General features: G+C 45.7%; 43 non-coding genes across 43 annotated transcripts; 14 read left to right on the forward strand and 29 right to left on the reverse strand.

Annotated features, from left to right (window-relative positions):
• Positions 1-13: 13 nt before the first annotated feature.
• trnap-cgg (transfer RNA proline (anticodon CGG)) lies at positions 14-85 on the reverse strand. The gene has a single exon. It is a non-coding gene; the product is annotated as a tRNA-Pro (tRNA).
• Positions 86-1,367: 1,282 nt separating this feature from the next.
• Positions 1,368-1,439, reverse strand: trnap-ugg (transfer RNA proline (anticodon UGG)). Its single transcript has one exon. It is a non-coding gene; the product is annotated as a tRNA-Pro (tRNA).
• Positions 1,440-1,541: 102 nt separating this feature from the next.
• On the forward strand, positions 1,542-1,613 carry trnap-agg (transfer RNA proline (anticodon AGG)). The gene has a single exon. It is a non-coding gene; the product is annotated as a tRNA-Pro (tRNA).
• A 315-nt stretch (positions 1,614-1,928) lies between these two features.
• On the reverse strand, positions 1,929-2,000 carry trnap-cgg (transfer RNA proline (anticodon CGG)). The gene has a single exon. It is a non-coding gene; the product is annotated as a tRNA-Pro (tRNA).
• A 1,282-nt stretch (positions 2,001-3,282) lies between these two features.
• On the reverse strand, positions 3,283-3,354 carry trnap-ugg (transfer RNA proline (anticodon UGG)). The gene has a single exon. It is a non-coding gene; the product is annotated as a tRNA-Pro (tRNA).
• A 102-nt stretch (positions 3,355-3,456) lies between these two features.
• trnap-agg (transfer RNA proline (anticodon AGG)) lies at positions 3,457-3,528 on the forward strand. The gene has a single exon. It is a non-coding gene; the product is annotated as a tRNA-Pro (tRNA).
• Positions 3,529-3,843: 315 nt separating this feature from the next.
• trnap-cgg (transfer RNA proline (anticodon CGG)) lies at positions 3,844-3,915 on the reverse strand. Its single transcript has one exon. It is a non-coding gene; the product is annotated as a tRNA-Pro (tRNA).
• A 1,282-nt stretch (positions 3,916-5,197) lies between these two features.
• On the reverse strand, positions 5,198-5,269 carry trnap-ugg (transfer RNA proline (anticodon UGG)). Its single transcript has one exon. It is a non-coding gene; the product is annotated as a tRNA-Pro (tRNA).
• Positions 5,270-5,371: 102 nt separating this feature from the next.
• trnap-agg (transfer RNA proline (anticodon AGG)) lies at positions 5,372-5,443 on the forward strand. The gene has a single exon. It is a non-coding gene; the product is annotated as a tRNA-Pro (tRNA).
• Positions 5,444-5,758: 315 nt separating this feature from the next.
• trnap-cgg (transfer RNA proline (anticodon CGG)) lies at positions 5,759-5,830 on the reverse strand. The gene has a single exon. It is a non-coding gene; the product is annotated as a tRNA-Pro (tRNA).
• A 480-nt stretch (positions 5,831-6,310) lies between these two features.
• On the reverse strand, positions 6,311-6,382 carry trnap-ugg (transfer RNA proline (anticodon UGG)). The gene has a single exon. It is a non-coding gene; the product is annotated as a tRNA-Pro (tRNA).
• A 102-nt stretch (positions 6,383-6,484) lies between these two features.
• On the forward strand, positions 6,485-6,556 carry trnap-agg (transfer RNA proline (anticodon AGG)). Its single transcript has one exon. It is a non-coding gene; the product is annotated as a tRNA-Pro (tRNA).
• Positions 6,557-6,871: 315 nt separating this feature from the next.
• trnap-cgg (transfer RNA proline (anticodon CGG)) lies at positions 6,872-6,943 on the reverse strand. Its single transcript has one exon. It is a non-coding gene; the product is annotated as a tRNA-Pro (tRNA).
• Positions 6,944-7,423: 480 nt separating this feature from the next.
• Positions 7,424-7,495, reverse strand: trnap-ugg (transfer RNA proline (anticodon UGG)). Its single transcript has one exon. It is a non-coding gene; the product is annotated as a tRNA-Pro (tRNA).
• A 102-nt stretch (positions 7,496-7,597) lies between these two features.
• trnap-agg (transfer RNA proline (anticodon AGG)) lies at positions 7,598-7,669 on the forward strand. Its single transcript has one exon. It is a non-coding gene; the product is annotated as a tRNA-Pro (tRNA).
• A 315-nt stretch (positions 7,670-7,984) lies between these two features.
• Positions 7,985-8,056, reverse strand: trnap-cgg (transfer RNA proline (anticodon CGG)). Its single transcript has one exon. It is a non-coding gene; the product is annotated as a tRNA-Pro (tRNA).
• A 1,456-nt stretch (positions 8,057-9,512) lies between these two features.
• On the forward strand, positions 9,513-9,584 carry trnap-agg (transfer RNA proline (anticodon AGG)). Its single transcript has one exon. It is a non-coding gene; the product is annotated as a tRNA-Pro (tRNA).
• A 315-nt stretch (positions 9,585-9,899) lies between these two features.
• On the reverse strand, positions 9,900-9,971 carry trnap-cgg (transfer RNA proline (anticodon CGG)). Its single transcript has one exon. It is a non-coding gene; the product is annotated as a tRNA-Pro (tRNA).
• Positions 9,972-10,451: 480 nt separating this feature from the next.
• trnap-ugg (transfer RNA proline (anticodon UGG)) lies at positions 10,452-10,523 on the reverse strand. The gene has a single exon. It is a non-coding gene; the product is annotated as a tRNA-Pro (tRNA).
• A 102-nt stretch (positions 10,524-10,625) lies between these two features.
• trnap-agg (transfer RNA proline (anticodon AGG)) lies at positions 10,626-10,697 on the forward strand. The gene has a single exon. It is a non-coding gene; the product is annotated as a tRNA-Pro (tRNA).
• A 315-nt stretch (positions 10,698-11,012) lies between these two features.
• On the reverse strand, positions 11,013-11,084 carry trnap-cgg (transfer RNA proline (anticodon CGG)). Its single transcript has one exon. It is a non-coding gene; the product is annotated as a tRNA-Pro (tRNA).
• A 1,282-nt stretch (positions 11,085-12,366) lies between these two features.
• On the reverse strand, positions 12,367-12,438 carry trnap-ugg (transfer RNA proline (anticodon UGG)). Its single transcript has one exon. It is a non-coding gene; the product is annotated as a tRNA-Pro (tRNA).
• Positions 12,439-12,540: 102 nt separating this feature from the next.
• trnap-agg (transfer RNA proline (anticodon AGG)) lies at positions 12,541-12,612 on the forward strand. Its single transcript has one exon. It is a non-coding gene; the product is annotated as a tRNA-Pro (tRNA).
• Positions 12,613-12,927: 315 nt separating this feature from the next.
• trnap-cgg (transfer RNA proline (anticodon CGG)) lies at positions 12,928-12,999 on the reverse strand. The gene has a single exon. It is a non-coding gene; the product is annotated as a tRNA-Pro (tRNA).
• A 480-nt stretch (positions 13,000-13,479) lies between these two features.
• Positions 13,480-13,551, reverse strand: trnap-ugg (transfer RNA proline (anticodon UGG)). Its single transcript has one exon. It is a non-coding gene; the product is annotated as a tRNA-Pro (tRNA).
• Positions 13,552-13,653: 102 nt separating this feature from the next.
• trnap-agg (transfer RNA proline (anticodon AGG)) lies at positions 13,654-13,725 on the forward strand. The gene has a single exon. It is a non-coding gene; the product is annotated as a tRNA-Pro (tRNA).
• Positions 13,726-14,040: 315 nt separating this feature from the next.
• Positions 14,041-14,112, reverse strand: trnap-cgg (transfer RNA proline (anticodon CGG)). Its single transcript has one exon. It is a non-coding gene; the product is annotated as a tRNA-Pro (tRNA).
• Positions 14,113-14,592: 480 nt separating this feature from the next.
• trnap-ugg (transfer RNA proline (anticodon UGG)) lies at positions 14,593-14,664 on the reverse strand. Its single transcript has one exon. It is a non-coding gene; the product is annotated as a tRNA-Pro (tRNA).
• A 102-nt stretch (positions 14,665-14,766) lies between these two features.
• trnap-agg (transfer RNA proline (anticodon AGG)) lies at positions 14,767-14,838 on the forward strand. Its single transcript has one exon. It is a non-coding gene; the product is annotated as a tRNA-Pro (tRNA).
• A 315-nt stretch (positions 14,839-15,153) lies between these two features.
• On the reverse strand, positions 15,154-15,225 carry trnap-cgg (transfer RNA proline (anticodon CGG)). The gene has a single exon. It is a non-coding gene; the product is annotated as a tRNA-Pro (tRNA).
• Positions 15,226-16,681: 1,456 nt separating this feature from the next.
• trnap-agg (transfer RNA proline (anticodon AGG)) lies at positions 16,682-16,753 on the forward strand. Its single transcript has one exon. It is a non-coding gene; the product is annotated as a tRNA-Pro (tRNA).
• A 315-nt stretch (positions 16,754-17,068) lies between these two features.
• trnap-cgg (transfer RNA proline (anticodon CGG)) lies at positions 17,069-17,140 on the reverse strand. The gene has a single exon. It is a non-coding gene; the product is annotated as a tRNA-Pro (tRNA).
• Positions 17,141-17,870: 730 nt separating this feature from the next.
• trnap-cgg (transfer RNA proline (anticodon CGG)) lies at positions 17,871-17,942 on the reverse strand. The gene has a single exon. It is a non-coding gene; the product is annotated as a tRNA-Pro (tRNA).
• Positions 17,943-18,422: 480 nt separating this feature from the next.
• On the reverse strand, positions 18,423-18,494 carry trnap-ugg (transfer RNA proline (anticodon UGG)). The gene has a single exon. It is a non-coding gene; the product is annotated as a tRNA-Pro (tRNA).
• A 102-nt stretch (positions 18,495-18,596) lies between these two features.
• trnap-agg (transfer RNA proline (anticodon AGG)) lies at positions 18,597-18,668 on the forward strand. The gene has a single exon. It is a non-coding gene; the product is annotated as a tRNA-Pro (tRNA).
• A 315-nt stretch (positions 18,669-18,983) lies between these two features.
• trnap-cgg (transfer RNA proline (anticodon CGG)) lies at positions 18,984-19,055 on the reverse strand. The gene has a single exon. It is a non-coding gene; the product is annotated as a tRNA-Pro (tRNA).
• A 480-nt stretch (positions 19,056-19,535) lies between these two features.
• Positions 19,536-19,607, reverse strand: trnap-ugg (transfer RNA proline (anticodon UGG)). The gene has a single exon. It is a non-coding gene; the product is annotated as a tRNA-Pro (tRNA).
• A 102-nt stretch (positions 19,608-19,709) lies between these two features.
• Positions 19,710-19,781, forward strand: trnap-agg (transfer RNA proline (anticodon AGG)). The gene has a single exon. It is a non-coding gene; the product is annotated as a tRNA-Pro (tRNA).
• Positions 19,782-20,096: 315 nt separating this feature from the next.
• Positions 20,097-20,168, reverse strand: trnap-cgg (transfer RNA proline (anticodon CGG)). Its single transcript has one exon. It is a non-coding gene; the product is annotated as a tRNA-Pro (tRNA).
• A 480-nt stretch (positions 20,169-20,648) lies between these two features.
• On the reverse strand, positions 20,649-20,720 carry trnap-ugg (transfer RNA proline (anticodon UGG)). Its single transcript has one exon. It is a non-coding gene; the product is annotated as a tRNA-Pro (tRNA).
• A 730-nt stretch (positions 20,721-21,450) lies between these two features.
• On the reverse strand, positions 21,451-21,522 carry trnap-ugg (transfer RNA proline (anticodon UGG)). The gene has a single exon. It is a non-coding gene; the product is annotated as a tRNA-Pro (tRNA).
• A 102-nt stretch (positions 21,523-21,624) lies between these two features.
• Positions 21,625-21,696, forward strand: trnap-agg (transfer RNA proline (anticodon AGG)). Its single transcript has one exon. It is a non-coding gene; the product is annotated as a tRNA-Pro (tRNA).
• A 315-nt stretch (positions 21,697-22,011) lies between these two features.
• trnap-cgg (transfer RNA proline (anticodon CGG)) lies at positions 22,012-22,083 on the reverse strand. The gene has a single exon. It is a non-coding gene; the product is annotated as a tRNA-Pro (tRNA).
• Positions 22,084-22,248: the final 165 nt, after the last annotated feature.

Genomic DNA, 22,248 nt, shown 5'->3' on the forward strand with positions numbered 1-22,248 from the left:
AAATTAATTTACTGGGCTTGTCCGGGATTTGAACCCGGGACCTCTCACACCCGAAGCGAGAATCATACCCCTAGACCAACAAGCCACCCGCTGACTCCACCCTGTCAGTTTGTGAGAGTAGGACCAGCTTTTTCATCAAGCCAACTAGCCTCAAATTGCCTTCCGAGTGGTAAATTTCAAGCGTGAGAGGCTTGTTGTTCTAGGGGTAGGATTCTCGCTTAGGGTGCGAGCCTCTGGGTTCAAGTCCTGGACGAGCCCCTTTGAGCGCTTGTAGGTAGTGCACCCATTTGCTTAGAGAAAATATGTACATTTATTCTTAGTAGTTTGGCTGTGTGGGAAGTATAACCAAAGGGCTGTGTTCAGGGGGCTAACATAAGTGTGTGGAAGCACTCAAGATTGTGTCATTTTTTTGTTGATAGATATGAAATGTTTTTCTTTCTTTGCATTTCATGTGGCGACAGAACTTTCTCTTGTTCTCAACAGTAAATGGAAAAACCGCAGGATCATCGTCTCCAATCGTGAGTTTATTTTGTAAATCATTTCAGTTCTGTTACATTGGTTAATGGGGCTTGTCCGGGATTTGAACCCGGGACCTCGCGCACCCAAAGCGAGAATCATACCCCTAGACCAACGAGCCACACCTGTCAAAAGGTTGTGTGATTAGTGAGTGTAGGTGCAGCAATTTCATCAAGCCAACTAGCCCCAGACCCCTTCTAGCGGAACATTCAACACATAAGTGGCTCGTACCTACAAATCACGTTCCGAGAGTTCCTTCTGAAAATGTCTGCGTCTGCATTGCACGAAATTAATTTACTGGGCTTGTCCAGGATTTGAACCCAGGACCTCTCACACCCAAAGCGAGAATCATACCCCTAGACCAACAAGCCACCCGCTGACTCCACCCTGTCAGTTTGTGAGAGTACGATCAGCTTTTTCATCAAGCCAACTAGCCTCAAATTGCCTTCCGAGTGGTAAATTTCAAGCGTGAGAGGCTTGTTGTTCTAGGGGTAGGATTCTTGCTTAGGGTGCGAGCCCCTGGGTTCAAGTCCTGGACGAGCCCCTTTGAGCGCTTGTAGGCAGTGCACCCATTTGCTTAGAGAAAATATGTACATTTATTCTTAGTAGTTTGGCTGTGTGGGAAGTATCACCAAAGGGCTGTGTTCAGGGGGCTAACATAAGTGTGTGGAAGCACTCAAGATTGTGTCATTTTTTTGTTGATAGATATGAAATGTTTTTCTTTCTTTGCATTTCATGTGGCGACAGAAGTTTCTCTTGTTCTCAACAGTAAATGGAAAAACCGCAGGATCATCGTCTTCAATCGTGAGTTTATTTTGTAAATCATTTCAGTTCTGTTACATTGGTTAATGGGGCTCGTCCGGGATTTGAACCCGGGACCTCTCGCACCCAAAGCGAGAATCATACCCCTAGACCAACGAGCCACACCTGTCAAAAAGGTGTGTGATTAGTGAGTGTAGGTGCAGCGATTTCATCAAGCCAACTAGCCCCAGACCCCCTTCTAGCGGAACATTCAACACATACGTGGCTCGTTGGTCTAGGAGTATGATTCTCGCTTAGGGTGCGAGAGGTCCCGGGTTCAAATCCCGGACGAGCCCCTGCGAACACTATGTATGTAACCTTGCAAATTGAATATGTATGGCATTTTCCACAATTGTCTGGGAAAACCATGGAAATATGTTACCAACAATCAGGTTTTATGTGGCAAAAGCAAGTTTGTGTCAAAGGAGCCATTTTGTTAATTCGCTTCTTTGTTGATGACTTGTAATTGAATTTCATACCACGCACGACATAATTTGAAAGAGTTCTGTGTCGGACTCGACAGTCCCTGCGGGGAAACTTTACCTACAAATCACGTTCCGAGAGTTCCTTCTGAAAATGTCTGCGTCTGCATTGCACGAAATTAATTTACTGGGCTTGTCCGGGATTTGAACCCGGGACCTCTCACACCCGAAGCGAGAATCATACCCCTAGACCAACAAGCCACCCGCTGACTCCACCCTGTCAGTTTGTGAGAGTAGGACCAGCTTTTTCATCAAGCCAACTAGCCTCAAATTGCCTTCCGAGTGGTAAATTTCAAGCGTGAGAGGCTTGTTGTTCTAGGGGTAGGATTCTCGCTTAGGGTGCGAGCCTCTGGGTTCAAGTCCTGGACGAGCCCCTTTGAGCGCTTGTAGGTAGTGCACCCATTTGCTTAGAGAAAATATGTACATTTATTCTTAGTAGTTTGGCTGTGTGGGAAGTATAACCAAAGGGCTGTGTTCAGGGGGCTAACATAAGTGTGTGGAAGCACTCAAGATTGTGTCATTTTTTTGTTGATAGATATGAAATGTTTTTCTTTCTTTGCATTTCATGTGGCGACAGAACTTTCTCTTGTTCTCAACAGTAAATGGAAAAACCGCAGGATCATCGTCTCCAATCGTGAGTTTATTTTGTAAATCATTTCAGTTCTGTTACATTGGTTAATGGGGCTTGTCCGGGATTTGAACCCGGGACCTCTCGCACCCAAAGCGAGAATCATACCCCTAGACCAACGAGCCACACCTGTCAAAAGGTTGTGTGATTAGTGAGTGTAGGTGCAGCAATTTCATCAAGCCAACTAGCCCCAGACCCCTTCTAGCGGAACATTCAACACATAAGTGGCTCGTACCTACAAATCACGTTCCGAGAGTTCCTTCTGAAAATGTCTGCGTCTGCATTGCACGAAATTAATTTACTGGGCTTGTCCAGGATTTGAACCCAGGACCTCTCACACCCAAAGCGAGAATCATACCCCTAGACCAACAAGCCACCCGCTGACTCCACCCTGTCAGTTTGTGAGAGTAGGACCAGCTTTTTCATCAAGCCAACTAGCCTCAAATTGCCTTCCGAGTGGTAAATTTCAAGCGTGAGAGGCTTGTTGTTCTAGGGGTAGGATTCTCGCTTAGGGTGCGAGCCTCTGGGTTCAAGTCCTGGACGAGCCCCTTTGAGCGCTTGTAGGCAGTGCACCCATTTGCTTAGAGAAAATATGTACATTTATTCTTAGTAGTTTGGCTGTGTGGGAAGTATCACCAAAGGGCTGTGTTCAGGGGGCTAACATAAGTGTGTGGAAGCACTCAAGATTGTGTCATTTTTTTGTTGATAGATATGAAATGTTTTTCTTTCTTTGCATTTCATGTGGCGACAGAACTTTCTCTTGTTCTCAACAGTAAATGGAAAAACCGCAGGATCATCGTCTCCAATCGTGAGTTTATTTTGTAAATCATTTCAGTTCTGTTACATTGGTTAATGGGGCTCGTCCGGGATTTGAACCCGGGACCTCTCGCACCCAAAGCGAGAATCATACCCCTAGACCAACGAGCCACACCTGTCAAAAAGGTGTGTGATTAGTGAGTGTAGGTGCAGCAATTTCATCAAGCCAACTAGCCCCAGACCCCCTTCTAGCGGAACATTCAACACATACGTGGCTCGTTGGTCTAGGAGTATGATTCTCGCTTAGGGTGCGAGAGGTCCCGGGTTCAAATCCTGGACGAGCCCCTGCGAACACTATGTATGTAACCTTGCAAATTGAATATGTATGGCATTTTCCACAATTGTCTGGGAAAACCATGGAAATATGTTACCAACAATCAGGTTTTATGCGGCAAAAGCAAGTTTGTGTCAAAGGAGCCATTTTGTTAATTCGCTTCTTTGTTGATGACTTGTAATTGAATTTCATACCACGCACGACATAATTTGAAAGAGTTCTGTGTCGGACTCGACAGTCCCTGCGGGGAAACTTTACCTACAAATCACGTTCCGAGAGTTCCTTCTGAAAATGTCTGCGTCTGCATTGCACGAAATTAATTTACTGGGCTTGTCCGGGATTTGAACCCGGGACCTCTCACACCCGAAGCGAGAATCATACCCCTAGACCAACAAGCCACCCGCTGACTCCACCCTGTCAGTTTGTGAGAGTAGGACCAGCTTTTTCATCAAGCCAACTAGCCTCAAATTGCCTTCCGAGTGGTAAATTTCAAGCGTGAGAGGCTTGTTGTTCTAGGGGTAGGATTCTCGCTTAGGGTGCGAGCCTCTGGGTTCAAGTCCTGGACGAGCCCCTTTGAGCGCTTGTAGGTAGTGCACCCATTTGCTTAGAGAAAATATGTACATTTATTCTTAGTAGTTTGGCTGTGTGGGAAGTATAACCAAAGGGCTGTGTTCAGGGGGCTAACATAAGTGTGTGGAAGCACTCAAGATTGTGTCATTTTTTTGTTGATAGATATGAAATGTTTTTCTTTCTTTGCATTTCATGTGGCGACAGAACTTTCTCTTGTTCTCAACAGTAAATGGAAAAACCGCAGGATCATCGTCTCCAATCGTGAGTTTATTTTGTAAATCATTTCAGTTCTGTTACATTGGTTAATGGGGCTTGTCCGGGATTTGAACCCGGGACCTCTCGCACCCAAAGCGAGAATCATACCCCTAGACCAACGAGCCACACCTGTCAAAAGGTTGTGTGATTAGTGAGTGTAGGTGCAGCAATTTCATCAAGCCAACTAGCCCCAGACCCCTTCTAGCGGAACATTCAACACATAAGTGGCTCGTACCTACAAATCACGTTCCGAGAGTTCCTTCTGAAAATGTCTGCGTCTGCATTGCACGAAATTAATTTACTGGGCTTGTCCAGGATTTGAACCCAGGACCTCTCACACCCAAAGCGAGAATCATACCCCTAGACCAACAAGCCACCCGCTGACTCCACCCTGTCAGTTTGTGAGAGTAGGACCAGCTTTTTCATCAAGCCAACTAGCCTCAAATTGCCTTCCGAGTGGTAAATTTCAAGCGTGAGAGGCTTGTTGTTCTAGGGGTAGGATTCTCGCTTAGGGTGCGAGCCTCTGGGTTCAAGTCCTGGACGAGCCCCTTTGAGCGCTTGTAGGCAGTGCACCCATTTGCTTAGAGAAAATATGTACATTTATTCTTAGTAGTTTGGCTGTGTGGGAAGTATCACCAAAGGGCTGTGTTCAGGGGGCTAACATAAGTGTGTGGAAGCACTCAAGATTGTGTCATTTTTTTGTTGATAGATATGAAATGTTTTTCTTTCTTTGCATTTCATGTGGCGACAGAACTTTCTCTTGTTCTCAACAGTAAATGGAAAAACCGCAGGATCATCGTCTCCAATCGTGAGTTTATTTTGTAAATCATTTCAGTTCTGTTACATTGGTTAATGGGGCTCGTCCGGGATTTGAACCCGGGACCTCTCGCACCCAAAGCGAGAATCATACCCCTAGACCAACGAGCCACACCTGTCAAAAAGGTGTGTGATTAGTGAGTGTAGGTGCAGCAATTTCATCAAGCCAACTAGCCCCAGACCCCCTTCTAGCGGAACATTCAACACATACGTGGCTCGTTGGTCTAGGAGTATGATTCTCGCTTAGGGTGCGAGAGGTCCCGGGTTCAAATCCTGGACGAGCCCCTGCGAACACTATGTATGTAACCTTGCAAATTGAATATGTATGGCATTTTCCACAATTGTCTGGGAAAACCATGGAAATATGTTACCAACAATCAGGTTTTATGCGGCAAAAGCAAGTTTGTGTCAAAGGAGCCATTTTGTTAATTCGCTTCTTTGTTGATGACTTGTAATTGAATTTCATACCACGCACGACATAATTTGAAAGAGTTCTGTGTCGGACTCGACAGTCCCTGCGGGGAAACTTTACCTACAAATCACGTTCCGAGAGTTCCTTCTGAAAATGTCTGCGTCTGCATTGCACGAAATTAATTTACTGGGCTTGTCCGGGATTTGAACCCGGGACCTCTCACACCCGAAGCGAGAATCATACCCCTAGACCAACAAGCCACCCGCTGACTCCACCCTGTCAGTTTGTGAGAGTAGGACCAGCTTTTTCATCAAGCCAACTAGCCTCAAATTGCCTTCCGAGTGGTAAATTTCAAGCGTGAGAGGCTTGTTGTTCTAGGGGTAGGATTCTCGCTTAGGGTGCGAGCCTCTGGGTTCAAGTCCTGGACGAGCCCCTTTGAGCGCTTGTAGGTAGTGCACCCATTTGCTTAGAGAAAATATGTACATTTATTCTTAGTAGTTTGGCTGTGTGGGAAGTATCACCAAAGGGCTGTGTTCAGGGGGCTAACATAAGTGTGTGGAAGCACTCAAGATTGTGTCATTTTTTTGCTGATAGATATGAAATGTTTTTCTTTCTTTGCATTTCATGTGGCGACAGAACTTTCTCTTGTTCTCAACAGTAAATGGAAAAACCGCAGGATCATCGTCTTCAATCATGAGTTTATTTTGTAAATCATTTCAGTTCTGTTACATTGGTTAATGGGGCTCGTCCGGGATTTGAACCCGGGACCTCTCGCACCCAAAGCGAGAATCATACCCCTAGACCAACGAGCCACACCTGTCAAAAAGGTGTGTGATTAGTGAGTGTAGGTGCAGCGATTTCATCAAGCCAACTAGCCCCAGACCCCCTTCTAGCGGAACATTCAACACATACGTGGCTCGTTGGTCTAGGAGTATGATTCTCGCTTAGGGTGCGAGAGGTCCCGGGTTCAAATCCCGGACGAGCCCCTGCGAACACTATGTATGTAACCTTGCAAATTGAATATGTATGGCATTTTCCACAATTGTCTGGGAAAACCATGGAAATATGTTACCAACAATCAGGTTTTATGCGGCAAAAGCAAGTTTGTGTCAAAGGAGCCATTTTGTTAATTCGCTTCTTTGTTGATGACTTGTAATTGAATTTCATACCACGCACGACATAATTTGAAAGAGTTCTGTGTCGGACTCGACAGTCCCTGCGGGGAAACTTTACCTACAAATCACGTTCCGAGAGTTCCTTCTGAAAATGTCTGCGTCTGCATTGCACGAAATTAATTTACTGGGCTTGTCCGGGATTTGAACCCGGGACCTCTCACACCCGAAGCGAGAATCATACCCCTAGACCAACAAGCCACCCGCTGACTCCACCCTGTCAGTTTGTGAGAGTACGATCAGCTTTTTCATCAAGCCAACTAGCCTCAAATTGCCTTCCGAGTGGTAAATTTCAAGCGTGAGAGGCTTGTTGTTCTAGGGGTAGGATTCTTGCTTAGGTTGCGAGCCCCTGGGTTCAAGTCCTGGACGAGCCCCTTTGAGCGCTTGTAGGCAGTGCACCCATTTGCTTAGAGAAAATATGTACATTTATTCTTAGTAGTTTGGCTGTGTGGGAAGTATCACCAAAGGGCTGTGTTCAGGGGGCTAACATAAGTGTGTGGAAGCACTCAAGATTGTGTCATTTTTTTGTTGATAGATATGAAATGTTTTTCTTTCTTTGCATTTCATGTGGCGACAGAACTTTCTCTTGTTCTCAACAGTAAATGGAAAAACCGCAGGATCATCGTCTTCAATCGTGAGTTTATTTTGTAAATCATTTCAGTTCTGTTACATTGGTTAATGGGGCTCGTCCGGGATTTGAACCCGGGACCTCTCGCACCCAAAGCGAGAATCATACCCCTAGACCAACGAGCCACACCTGTCAAAAAGGTGTGTGATTAGTGAGTGTAGGTGCAGCGATTTCATCAAGCCAACTAGCCCCAGACCCCCTTCTAGCGGAACATTCAACACATACGTGGCTCGTTGGTCTAGGAGTATGATTCTCGCTTAGGGTGCGAGAGGTCCCGGGTTCAAATCCCGGACGAGCCCCTGCGAACACTATGTATGTAACCTTGCAAATTGAATATGTATGGCATTTTCCACAATTGTCTGGGAAAACCATGGAAATATGTTACCAACAATCAGGTTTTATGCGGCAAAAGCAAGTTTGTGTCAAAGGAGCCATTTTGTTAATTCGCTTCTTTGTTGATGACTTGTAATTGAATTTCATACCACGCACGACATAATTTGAAAGAGTTCTGTGTCGGACTCGACAGTCCCTGCGGGGAAACTTTACCTACAAATCACGTTCCGAGAGTTCCTTCTGAAAATGTCTGCGTCTGCATTGCACGAAATTAATTTACTGGGCTTGTCCGGGATTTGAACCCGGGACCTCTCACACCCGAAGCGAGAATCATACCCCTAGACCAACAAGCCACCCGCTGACTCCACCCTGTCAGTTTGTGAGAGTAGGACCAGCTTTTTCATCAAGCCAACTAGCCTCAAATTGCCTTCCGAGTGGTAAATTTCAAGCGTGAGAGGCTTGTTGTTCTAGGGGTAGGATTCTCGCTTAGGGTGCGAGCCTCTGGGTTCAAGTCCTGGACGAGCCCCTTTGAGCGCTTGTAGGTAGTGCACCCATTTGCTTAGAGAAAATATGTACATTTATTCTTAGTAGTTTGGCTGTGTGGGAAGTATAACCAAAGGGCTGTGTTCAGGGGGCTAACATAAGTGTGTGGAAGCACTCAAGATTGTGTCATTTTTTTGTTGATAGATATGAAATGTTTTTCTTTCTTTGCATTTCATGTGGCGACAGAACTTTCTCTTGTTCTCAACAGTAAATGGAAAAACCGCAGGATCATCGTCTCCAATCGTGAGTTTATTTTGTAAATCATTTCAGTTCTGTTACATTGGTTAATGGGGCTTGTCCGGGATTTGAACCCGGGACCTCTCGCACCCAAAGCGAGAATCATACCCCTAGACCAACGAGCCACACCTGTCAAAAGGTTGTGTGATTAGTGAGTGTAGGTGCAGCAATTTCATCAAGCCAACTAGCCCCAGACCCCTTCTAGCGGAACATTCAACACATAAGTGGCTCGTACCTACAAATCACGTTCCGAGAGTTCCTTCTGAAAATGTCTGCGTCTGCATTGCACGAAATTAATTTACTGGGCTTGTCCAGGATTTGAACCCAGGACCTCTCACACCCAAAGCGAGAATCATACCCCTAGACCAACAAGCCACCCGCTGACTCCACCCTGTCAGTTTGTGAGAGTAGGACCAGCTTTTTCATCAAGCCAACTAGCCTCAAATTGCCTTCCGAGTGGTAAATTTCAAGCGTGAGAGGCTTGTTGTTCTAGGGGTAGGATTCTCGCTTAGGGTGCGAGCCTCTGGGTTCAAGTCCTGGACGAGCCCCTTTGAGCGCTTGTAGGCAGTGCACCCATTTGCTTAGAGAAAATATGTACATTTATTCTTAGTAGTTTGGCTGTGTGGGAAGTATCACCAAAGGGCTGTGTTCAGGGGGCTAACATAAGTGTGTGGAAGCACTCAAGATTGTGTCATTTTTTTGTTGATAGATATGAAATGTTTTTCTTTCTTTGCATTTCATGTGGCGACAGAACTTTCTCTTGTTCTCAACAGTAAATGGAAAAACCGCAGGATCATCGTCTCCAATCGTGAGTTTATTTTGTAAATCATTTCAGTTCTGTTACATTGGTTAATGGGGCTCGTCCGGGATTTGAACCCGGGACCTCTCGCACCCAAAGTGAGAATCATACCCCTAGACCAACGAGCCACACCTGTCAAAAAGGTGTGTGATTAGTGAGTGTAGGTGCAGCAATTTCATCAAGCCAACTAGCCCCAGACCCCCTTCTAGCGGAACATTCAACACATACGTGGCTCGTTGGTCTAGGAGTATGATTCTCGCTTAGGGTGCGAGAGGTCCCGGGTTCAAATCCTGGACGAGCCCCTGCGAACACTATGTATGTAACCTTGCAAATTGAATATGTATGGCATTTTCCACAATTGTCTGGGAAAACCATGGAAATATGTTACCAACAATCAGGTTTTATGCGGCAAAAGCAAGTTTGTGTCAAAGGAGCCATTTTGTTAATTCGCTTCTTTGTTGATGACTTGTAATTGAATTTCATACCACGCACGACATAATTTGAAAGAGTTCTGTGTCGGACTCGACAGTCCCTGCGGGGAAACTTTACCTACAAATCACGTTCCGAGAGTTCCTTCTGAAAATGTCTGCGTCTGCATTGCACGAAATTAATTTACTGGGCTTGTCCGGGATTTGAACCCGGGACCTCTCACACCCGAAGCGAGAATCATACCCCTAGACCAACAAGCCACCCGCTGACTCCACCCTGTCAGTTTGTGAGAGTAGGACCAGCTTTTTCATCAAGCCAACTAGCCTCAAATTGCCTTCCGAGTGGTAAATTTCAAGCGTGAGAGGCTTGTTGTTCTAGGGGTAGGATTCTCGCTTAGGGTGCGAGCCTCTGGGTTCAAGTCCTGGACGAGCCCCTTTGAGCGCTTGTAGGCAGTGCACCCATTTGCTTAGAGAAAATATGTACATTTATTCTTAGTAGTTTGGCTGTGTGGGAAGTATCACCAAAGGGCTGTGTTCAGGGGGCTAACATAAGTGTGTGGAAGCACTCAAGATTGTGTCATTTTTTTGTTGATAGATATGAAATGTTTTTCTTTCTTTGCATTTCATGTGGCGACAGAACTTTCTCTTGTTCTCAACAGTAAATGGAAAAACCGCAGGATCATCGTCTCCAATCGTGAGTTTATTTTGTAAATCATTTCAGTTCTGTTACATTGGTTAATGGGGCTCGTCCGGGATTTGAACCCGGGACCTCTCGCACCCAAAGCGAGAATCATACCCCTAGACCAACGAGCCACACCTGTCAAAAAGGTGTGTGATTAGTGAGTGTAGGTGCAGCAATTTCATCAAGCCAACTAGCCCCAGACCCCCTTCTAGCGGAACATTCAACACATACGTGGCTCGTTGGTCTAGGAGTATGATTCTCGCTTAGGGTGCGAGAGGTCCCGGGTTCAAATCCTGGACGAGCCCCTGCGAACACTATGTATGTAACCTTGCAAATTGAATATGTATGGCATTTTCCACAATTGTCTGGGAAAACCATGGAAATATGTTACCAACAATCAGGTTTTATGCGGCAAAAGCAAGTTTGTGTCAAAGGAGCCATTTTGTTAATTCGCTTCTTTGTTGATGACTTGTAATTGAATTTCATACCACGCACGACATAATTTGAAAGAGTTCTGTGTCGGACTCGACAGTCCCTGCGGGGAAACTTTACCTACAAATCACGTTCCGAGAGTTCCTTCTGAAAATGTCTGCGTCTGCATTGCACGAAATTAATTTACTGGGCTTGTCCGGGATTTGAACCCGGGACCTCTCACACCCGAAGCGAGAATCATACCCCTAGACCAACAAGCCACCCGCTGACTCCACCCTGTCAGTTTGTGAGAGTAGGACCAGCTTTTTCATCAAGCCAACTAGCCTCAAATTGCCTTCCGAGTGGTAAATTTCAAGCGTGAGAGGCTTGTTGTTCTAGGGGTAGGATTCTCGCTTAGGGTGCGAGCCTCTGGGTTCAAGTCCTGGACGAGCCCCTTTGAGCGCTTGTAGGTAGTGCACCCATTTGCTTAGAGAAAATATGTACATTTATTCTTAGTAGTTTGGCTGTGTGGGAAGTATAACCAAAGGGCTGTGTTCAGGGGGCTAACATAAGTGTGTGGAAGCACTCAAGATTGTGTCATTTTTTTGTTGATAGATATGAAATGTTTTTCTTTCTTTGCATTTCATGTGGCGACAGAACTTTCTCTTGTTCTCAACAGTAAATGGAAAAACCGCAGGATCATCGTCTCCAATCGTGAGTTTATTTTGTAAATCATTTCAGTTCTGTTACATTGGTTAATGGGGCTTGTCCGGGATTTGAACCCGGGACCTCTCGCACCCAAAGCGAGAATCATACCCCTAGACCAACGAGCCACACCTGTCAAAAGGTTGTGTGATTAGTGAGTGTAGGTGCAGCAATTTCATCAAGCCAACTAGCCCCAGACCCCTTCTAGCGGAACATTCAACACATAAGTGGCTCGTACCTACAAATCACGTTCCGAGAGTTCCTTCTGAAAATGTCTGCGTCTGCATTGCACGAAATTAATTTACTGGGCTTGTCCAGGATTTGAACCCAGGACCTCTCACACCCAAAGCGAGAATCATACCCCTAGACCAACAAGCCACCCGCTGACTCCACCCTGTCAGTTTGTGAGAGTAGGACCAGCTTTTTCATCAAGCCAACTAGCCTCAAATTGCCTTCCGAGTGGTAAATTTCAAGCGTGAGAGGCTTGTTGTTCTAGGGGTAGGATTCTCGCTTAGGGTGCGAGCCTCTGGGTTCAAGTCCTGGACGAGCCCCTTTGAGCGCTTGTAGGCAGTGCACCCATTTGCTTAGAGAAAATATGTACATTTATTCTTAGTAGTTTGGCTGTGTGGGAAGTATCACCAAAGGGCTGTGTTCAGGGGGCTAACATAAGTGTGTGGAAGCACTCAAGATTGTGTCATTTTTTTGTTGATAGATATGAAATGTTTTTCTTTCTTTGCATTTCATGTGGCGACAGAACTTTCTCTTGTTCTCAACAGTAAATGGAAAAACCGCAGGATCATCGTCTCCAATCGTGAGTTTATTTTGTAAATCATTTCAGTTCTGTTACATTGGTTAATGGGGCTCGTCCGGGATTTGAACCCGGGACCTCTCGCACCCAAAGCGAGAATCATACCCCTAGACCAACGAGCCACACCTGTCAAAAAGGTGTGTGATTAGTGAGTGTAGGTGCAGCAATTTCATCAAGCCAACTAGCCCCAGACCCCCTTCTAGCGGAACATTCAACACATACGTGGCTCGTTGGTCTAGGAGTATGATTCTCGCTTAGGGTGCGAGAGGTCCCGGGTTCAAATCCTGGACGAGCCCCTGCGAACACTATGTATGTAACCTTGCAAATTGAATATGTATGGCATTTTCCACAATTGTCTGGGAAAACCATGGAAATATGTTACCAACAATCAGGTTTTATGCGGCAAAAGCAAGTTTGTGTCAAAGGAGCCATTTTGTTAATTCGCTTCTTTGTTGATGACTTGTAATTGAATTTCATACCACGCACGACATAATTTGAAAGAGTTCTGTGTCGGACTCGACAGTCCCTGCGGGGAAACTTTACCTACAAATCACGTTCCGAGAGTTCCTTCTGAAAATGTCTGCGTCTGCATTGCACGAAATTAATTTACTGGGCTTGTCCGGGATTTGAACCCGGGACCTCTCACACCCGAAGCGAGAATCATACCCCTAGACCAACAAGCCACCCGCTGACTCCACCCTGTCAGTTTGTGAGAGTAGGACCAGCTTTTTCATCAAGCCAACTAGCCTCAAATTGCCTTCCGAGTGGTAAATTTCAAGCGTGAGAGGCTTGTTGTTCTAGGGGTAGGATTCTCGCTTAGGGTGCGAGCCTCTGGGTTCAAGTCCTGGACGAGCCCCTTTGAGCGCTTGTAGGTAGTGCACCCATTTGCTTAGAGAAAATATGTACATTTATTCTTAGTAGTTTGGCTGTGTGGGAAGTATCACCAAAGGGCTGTGTTCAGGGGGCTAACATAAGTGTGTGGAAGCACTCAAGATTGTGTCATTTTTTTGCTGATAGATATGAAATGTTTTTCTTTCTTTGCATTTCATGTGGCGACAGAACTTTCTCTTGTTCTCAACAGTAAATGGAAAAACCGCAGGATCATCGTCTTCAATCATGAGTTTATTTTGTAAATCATTTCAGTTCTGTTACATTGGTTAATGGGGCTCGTCCGGGATTTGAACCCGGGACCTCTCGCACCCAAAGCGAGAATCATACCCCTAGACCAACGAGCCACACCTGTCAAAAAGGTGTGTGATTAGTGAGTGTAGGTGCAGCGATTTCATCAAGCCAACTAGCCCCAGACCCCCTTCTAGCGGAACATTCAACACATACGTGGCTCGTTGGTCTAGGAGTATGATTCTCGCTTAGGGTGCGAGAGGTCCCGGGTTCAAATCCCGGACGAGCCCCTGCGAACACTATGTATGTAACCTTGCAAATTGAATATGTATGGCATTTTCCACAATTGTCTGGGAAAACCATGGAAATATGTTACCAACAATCAGGTTTTATGCGGCAAAAGCAAGTTTGTGTCAAAGGAGCCATTTTGTTAATTCGCTTCTTTGTTGATGACTTGTAATTGAATTTCATACCACGCACGACATAATTTGAAAGAGTTCTGTGTCGGACTCGACAGTCCCTGCGGGGAAACTTTACCTACAAATCACGTTCCGAGAGTTCCTTCTGAAAATGTCTGCGTCTGCATTGCACGAAATTAATTTACTGGGCTTGTCCGGGATTTGAACCCGGGACCTCTCACACCCGAAGCGAGAATCATACCCCTAGACCAACAAGCCACCCGCTGACTCCACCCTGTCAGTTTGTGAGAGTACGATCAGCTTTTTCATCAAGCCAACTAGCCTCAAATTGCCTTCCGAGTGGTAAATTTCAAGCGTGAGAGGCTTGTTGTTCTAGGGGTAGGATTCTTGCTTAGGTTGCGAGCCCCTGGGTTCAAGTCCTGGACGAGCCCCTTTGAGCGCTTGTAGGCAGTGCACCCATTTGCTTAGAGAAAATATGTACATTTATTCTTAGTAGTTTGGCTGTGTGGGAAGTATCACCAAAGGGCTGTGTTCAGGGGGCTAACATAAGTGTGTGGAAGCACTCAAGATTGTGTCATTTTTTTGTTGATAGATATGAAATGTTTTTCTTTCTTTGCATTTCATGTGGCGACAGAACTTTCTCTTGTTCTCAACAGTAAATGGAAAAACCGCAGGATCATCGTCTTCAATCGTGAGTTTATTTTGTAAATCATTTCAGTTCTGTTACATTGGTTAATGGGGCTCGTCCGGGATTTGAACCCGGGACCTCTCGCACCCAAAGCGAGAATCATACCCCTAGACCAACGAGCCACACCTGTCAAAAAGGTGTGTGATTAGTGAGTGTAGGTGCAGCGATTTCATCAAGCCAACTAGCCCCAGACCCCCTTCTAGCGGAACATTCAACACATACGTGGCTCGTTGGTCTAGGAGTATGATTCTCGCTTAGGGTGCGAGAGGTCCCGGGTTCAAATCCCGGACGAGCCCCTGCGAACACTATGTATGTAACCTTGCAAATTGAATATGTATGGCATTTTCCACAATTGTCTGGGAAAACCATGGAAATATGTTACCAACAATCAGGTTTTATGCGGCAAAAGCAAGTTTGTGTCAAAGGAGCCATTTTGTTAATTCGCTTCTTTGTTGATGACTTGTAATTGAATTTCATACCACGCACGACATAATTTGAAAGAGTTCTGTGTCGGACTCGACAGTCCCTGCGGGGAAACTTTACCTACAAATCACGTTCCGAGAGTTCCTTCTGAAAATGTCTGCGTCTGCATTGCACGAAATTAATTTACTGGGCTTGTCCGGGATTTGAACCCGGGACCTCTCACACCCGAAGCGAGAATCATACCCCTAGACCAACAAGCCACCCGCTGACTCCACCCTGTCAGTTTGTGAGAGTAGGACCAGCTTTTTCATCAAGCCAACTAGCCTCAAATTGCCTTCCGAGTGGTAAATTTCAAGCGTGAGAGGCTTGTTGTTCTAGGGGTAGGATTCTCGCTTAGGGTGCGAGCCTCTGGGTTCAAGTCCTGGACGAGCCCCTTTGAGCGCTTGTAGGTAGTGCACCCATTTGCTTAGAGAAAATATGTACATTTATTCTTAGTAGTTTGGCTGTGTGGGAAGTATAACCAAAGGGCTGTGTTCAGGGGGCTAACATAAGTGTGTGGAAGCACTCAAGATTGTGTCATTTTTTTGTTGATAGATATGAAATGTTTTTCTTTCTTTGCATTTCATGTGGCGACAGAACTTTCTCTTGTTCTCAACAGTAAATGGAAAAACCGCAGGATCATCGTCTCCAATCGTGAGTTTATTTTGTAAATCATTTCAGTTCTGTTACATTGGTTAATGGGGCTTGTCCGGGATTTGAACCCGGGACCTCTCGCACCCAAAGCGAGAATCATACCCCTAGACCAACGAGCCACACCTGTCAAAAGGTTGTGTGATTAGTGAGTGTAGGTGCAGCAATTTCATCAAGCCAACTAGCCCCAGACCCCTTCTAGCGGAACATTCAACACATAAGTGGCTCGTACCTACAAATCACGTTCCGAGAGTTCCTTCTGAAAATGTCTGCGTCTGCATTGCACGAAATTAATTTACTGGGCTTGTCCAGGATTTGAACCCAGGACCTCTCACACCCAAAGCGAGAATCATACCCCTAGACCAACAAGCCACCCGCTGACTCCACCCTGTCAGTTTGTGAGAGTAGGACCAGCTTTTTCATCAAGCCAACTAGCCTCAAATTGCCTTCCGAGTGGTAAATTTCAAGCGTGAGAGGCTTGTTGTTCTAGGGGTAGGATTCTCGCTTAGGGTGCGAGCCTCTGGGTTCAAGTCCTGGACGAGCCCCTTTGAGCGCTTGTAGGCAGTGCACCCATTTGCTTAGAGAAAATATGTACATTTATTCTTAGTAGTTTGGCTGTGTGGGAAGTATCACCAAAGGGCTGTGTTCAGGGGGCTAACATAAGTGTGTGGAAGCACTCAAGATTGTGTCATTTTTTTGTTGATAGATATGAAATGTTTTTCTTTCTTTGCATTTCATGTGGCGACAGAACTTTCTCTTGTTCTCAACAGTAAATGGAAAAACCGCAGGATCATCGTCTCCAATCGTGAGTTTATTTTGTAAATCATTTCAGTTCTGTTACATTGGTTAATGGGGCTCGTCCGGGATTTGAACCCGGGACCTCTCGCACCCAAAGTGAGAATCATACCCCTAGACCAACGAGCCACACCTGTCAAAAAGGTGTGTGATTAGTGAGTGTAGGTGCAGCAATTTCATCAAGCCAACTAGCCCCAGACCCCCTTCTAGCGGAACATTCAACACATACGTGGCTCGTTGGTCTAGGAGTATGATTCTCGCTTAGGGTGCGAGAGGTCCCGGGTTCAAATCCTGGACGAGCCCCTGCGAACACTATGTATGTAACCTTGCAAATTGAATATGTATGGCATTTTCCACAATTGTCTGGGAAAACCATGGAAATATGTTACCAACAATCAGGTTTTATGCGGCAAAAGCAAGTTTGTGTCAAAGGAGCCATTTTGTTAATTCGCTTCTTTGTTGATGACTTGTAATTGAATTTCATACCACGCACGACATAATTTGAAAGAGTTCTGTGTCGGACTCGACAGTCCCTGCGGGGAAACTTTACCTACAAATCACGTTCCGAGAGTTCCTTCTGAAAATGTCTGCGTCTGCATTGCACGAAATTAATTTACTGGGCTTGTCCGGGATTTGAACCCGGGACCTCTCACACCCGAAGCGAGAATCATACCCCTAGACCAACAAGCCACCCGCTGACTCCACCCTGTCAGTTTGTGAGAGTAGGACCAGCTTTTTCATCAAGCCAACTAGCCTCAAATTGCCTTCCGAGTGGTAAATTTCAAGCGTGAGAGGCTTGTTGTTCTAGGGGTAGGATTCTCGCTTAGGGTGCGAGCCTCTGGGTTCAAGTCCTGGACGAGCCCCTTTGAGCGCTTGTAGGTAGTGCACCCATTTGCTTAGAGAAAATATGTACATTTATTCTTAGTAGTTTGGCTGTGTGGGAAGTATAACCAAAGGGCTGTGTTCAGGGGGCTAACATAAGTGTGTGGAAGCACTCAAGATTGTGTCATTTTTTTGTTGATAGATATGAAATGTTTTTCTTTCTTTGCATTTCATGTGGCGACAGAACTTTCTCTTGTTCTCAACAGTAAATGGAAAAACCGCAGGATCATCGTCTCCAATCGTGAGTTTATTTTGTAAATCATTTCAGTTCTGTTACATTGGTTAATGGGGCTTGTCCGGGATTTGAACCCGGGACCTCTCGCACCCAAAGCGAGAATCATACCCCTAGACCAACGAGCCACACCTGTCAAAAGGTTGTGTGATTAGTGAGTGTAGGTGCAGCAATTTCATCAAGCCAACTAGCCCCAGACCCCTTCTAGCGGAACATTCAACACATAAGTGGCTCGTACCTACAAATCACGTTCCGAGAGTTCCTTCTGAAAATGTCTGCGTCTGCATTGCACGAAATTAATTTACTGGGCTTGTCCGGGATTTGAACCCGGGACCTCTCACACCCGAAGCGAGAATCATACCCCTAGACCAACAAGCCACCCGCTGACTCCACCCTGTCAGTTTGTGAGAGTAGGACCAGCTTTTTCATCAAGCCAACTAGCCTCAAATTGCCTTCCGAGTGGTAAATTTCAAGCGTGAGAGGCTTGTTGTTCTAGGGGTAGGATTCTCGCTTAGGGTGCGAGCCTCTGGGTTCAAGTCCTGGACGAGCCCCTTTGAGCGCTTGTAGGTAGTGCACCCATTTGCTTAGAGAAAATATGTACATTTATTCTTAGTAGTTTGGCTGTGTGGGAAGTATCACCAAAGGGCTGTGTTCAGGGGGCTAACATAAGTGTGTGGAAGCACTCAAGATTGTGTCATTTTTTTGCTGATAGATATGAAATGTTTTTCTTTCTTTGCATTTCATGTGGCGACAGAACTTTCTCTTGTTCTCAACAGTAAATGGAAAAACCGCAGGATCATCGTCTTCAATCGTGAGTTTATTTTGTAAATCATTTCAGTTCTGTTACATTGGTTAATGGGGCTCGTCCGGGATTTGAACCCGGGACCTCTCGCACCCAAAGCGAGAATCATACCCCTAGACCAACGAGCCACACCTGTCAAAAAGGTGTGTGATTAGTGAGTGTAGGTGCAGCGATTTCATCAAGCCAACTAGCCCCAGACCCCCTTCTAGCGGAACATTCAACACATACGTGGCTCGTTGGTCTAGGAGTATGATTCTCGCTTAGGGTGCGAGAGGTCCCGGGTTCAAATCCCGGACGAGCCCCTGCGAACACTATGTATGTAACCTTGCAAATTGAATATGTATGGCATTTTCCACAATTGTCTGGGAAAACCATGGAAATATGTTACCAACAATCAGGTTTTATGCGGCAAAAGCAAGTTTGTGTCAAAGGAGCCATTTTGTTAATTCGCTTCTTTGTTGATGACTTGTAATTGAATTTCATACCACGCACGACATAATTTGAAAGAGTTCTGTGTCGGACTCGACAGTCCCTGCGGGGAAACTTTACCTACAAATCACGTTCCGAGAGTTCCTTCTGAAAATGTCTGCGTCTGCATTGCACGAAATTAATTTACTGGGCTTGTCCGGGATTTGAACCCGGGACCTCTCACACCCGAAGCGAGAATCATACCCCTAGACCAACAAGCCACCCGCTGACTCCACCCTGTCAGTTTGTGAGAGTACGATCAGCTTTTTCATCAAGCCAACTAGCCTCAAATTGCCTTCCGAGTGGTAAATTTCAAGCGTGAGAGGCTTGTTGTTCTAGGGGTAGGATTCTTGCTTAGGTTGCGAGCCCCTGGGTTCAAGTCCTGGACGAGCCCCTTTGAGCGCTTGTAGGCAGTGCACCCATTTGCTTAGAGAAAATATGTACATTTATTCTTAGTAGTTTGGCTGTGTGGGAAGTATCACCAAAGGGCTGTGTTCAGGGGGCTAACATAAGTGTGTGGAAGCACTCAAGATTGTGTCATTTTTTTGTTGATAGATATGAAATGTTTTTCTTTCTTTGCATTTCATGTGGCGACAGAACTTTCTCTTGTTCTCAACAGTAAATGGAAAAACCGCAGGATCATCGTCTTCAATCGTGAGTTTATTTTGTAAATCATTTCAGTTCTGTTACATTGGTTAATGGGGCTCGTCCGGGATTTGAACCCGGGACCTCTCGCACCCAAAGCGAGAATCATACCCCTAGACCAACGAGCCACACCTGTCAAAAAGGTGTGTGATTAGTGAGTGTAGGTGCAGCGATTTCATCAAGCCAACTAGCCCCAGACCCCCTTCTAGCGGAACATTCAACACATACGTGGCTCGTTGGTCTAGGAGTATGATTCTCGCTTAGGGTGCGAGAGGTCCCGGGTTCAAATCCCGGACGAGCCCCTGCGAACACTATGTATGTAACCTTGCAAATTGAATATGTATGGCATTTTCCACAATTGTCTGGGAAAACCATGGAAATATGTTACCAACAATCAGGTTTTATGCGGCAAAAGCAAGTTTGTGTCAAAGGAGCCATTTTGTTAATTCGCTTCTTTGTTGATGACTTGTAATTGAATTTCATACCACGCACGACATAATTTGAAAGAGTTCTGTGTCGGACTCGACAGTCCCTGCGGGGAAACTTTACCTACAAATCACGTTCCGAGAGTTCCTTCTGAAAATGTCTGCGTCTGCATTGCACGAAATTAATTTACTGGGCTTGTCCGGGATTTGAACCCGGGACCTCTCACACCCGAAGCGAGAATCATACCCCTAGACCAACAAGCCACCCGCTGACTCCACCCTGTCAGTTTGTGAGAGTAGGACCAGCTTTTTCATCAAGCCAACTAGCCTCAAATTGCCTTCCGAGTGGTAAATTTCAAGCGTGAGAGGCTTGTTGTTCTAGGGGTAGGATTCTTGCTTAGGGTGCGAGCCCCTGGGTTCAAGTCCTGGACGAGCCCCTTTGAGCGCTTGTAGGCAGTGCACCCATTTGCTTAGAGAAAATATGTACATTTATTCTTAGTAGTTTGGCTGTGTGGGAAGTATCACCAAAGGGCTGTGTTCAGGGGGCTAACATAAGTGTGTGGAAGCACTCAAGATTGTGTCATTTTTTTGCTGATAGATATGAAATGTTTTTCTTTCTTTGCATTTCATGTGGCGACAGAACTTTCTCTTGTTCTCAACAGTAAATGGAAAAACCGCAGGATCATCGTCTTCAATCGTGAGTTTATTTTGTAAATCATTTCAGTTCTGTTACATTGGTTAATGGGGCTCGTCCGGGATTTGAACCCGGGACCTCTCGCACCCAAAGCGAGAATCATACCCCTAGACCAACGAGCCACACCTGTCAAAAGGTTGTGTGATTAGTGAGTGTAGGTGCAGCAATTTCATCAAGCCAACTAGCCCCAGACCCCTTCTAGCGGAACATTCAACACATAAGTGGCTCGTACCTACAAATCACGTTCCGAGAGTTCCTTCTGAAAATGTCTGCGTCTGCATTGCACGAAATTAATTTACTGGGCTTGTCCAGGATTTGAACCCAGGACCTCTCACACCCAAAGCGAGAATCATACCCCTAGACCAACAAGCCACCCGCTGACTCCACCCTGTCAGTTTGTGAGAGTAGGACCAGCTTTTTCATCAAGCCAACTAGCCTCAAATTGCCTTCCGAGTGGTAAATTTCAAGCGTGAGAGGCTTGTTGTTCTAGGGGTAGGATTCTCGCTTAGGGTGCGAGCCTCTGGGTTCAAGTCCTGGACGAGCCCCTTTGAGCGCTTGTAGGCAGTGCACCCATTTGCTTAGAGAAAATATGTACATTTATTCTTAGTAGTTTGGCTGTGTGGGAAGTATCACCAAAGGGCTGTGTTCAGGGGGCTAACATAAGTGTGTGGAAGCACTCAAGATTGTGTCATTTTTTTGTTGATAGATATGAAATGTTTTTCTTTCTTTGCATTTCATGTGGCGACAGAACTTTCTCTTGTTCTCAACAGTAAATGGAAAAACCGCAGGATCATCGTCTCCAATCGTGAGTTTATTTTGTAAATCATTTCAGTTCTGTTACATTGGTTAATGGGGCTCGTCCGGGATTTGAACCCGGGACCTCTCGCACCCAAAGCGAGAATCATACCCCTAGACCAACGAGCCACACCTGTCAAAAAGGTGTGTGATTAGTGAGTGTAGGTGCAGCAATTTCATCAAGCCAACTAGCCCCAGACCCCCTTCTAGCGGAACATTCAACACATACGTGGCTCGTTGGTCTAGGAGTATGATTCTCGCTTAGGGTGCGAGAGGTCCCGGGTTCAAATCCTGGACGAGCCCCTGTGAACACTATGTATGTAACCTTGCAAATTGAATATGTATGGCATTTTCCACAATTGTCTGGGAAAACCATGGAAATATGTTACCAACAATCAGGTTTTATGCGGTAAAAGCAAGTTTGTGTCAAAGGAGCCATTTTGTTAATTCGCTTCTTTGTTGATGACTTGTAATTGAATTTCATACCACGCACGACATAATTTGAAAGAGTTCTGTGTCGGACTCGACAGTCCCTGCGGGGAAACTTTACCTACAAATCACGTTCCGAGAGTTCCTTCTGAAAATGTCTGCGTCTGCATTGCACGAAATTAATTTACTGGGCTTGTCCGGGATTTGAACCCGGGACCTCTCACACCCGAAGCGAGAATCATACCCCTAGACCAACAAGCCACCCGCTGACTCCACCCTGTCAGTTTGTGAGAGTAGGACCAGCTTTTTCATCAAGCCAACTAGCCTCAAATTGCCTTCCGAGTGGTAAATTTCAAGCGTGAGAGGCTTGTTGTTCTAGGGGTAGGATTCTCGCTTAGGGTGCGAGCCTCTGGGTTCAAGTCCTGG

This window comes from Poecilia mexicana, unplaced genomic scaffold (genome assembly GCF_051168715.1).
Source record: "Poecilia mexicana isolate PSO_F unplaced genomic scaffold, ASM5116871v1 scaffold_10, whole genome shotgun sequence".
Classification (NCBI taxonomy): domain Eukaryota; kingdom Metazoa; phylum Chordata; class Actinopteri; order Cyprinodontiformes; family Poeciliidae; genus Poecilia; species Poecilia mexicana.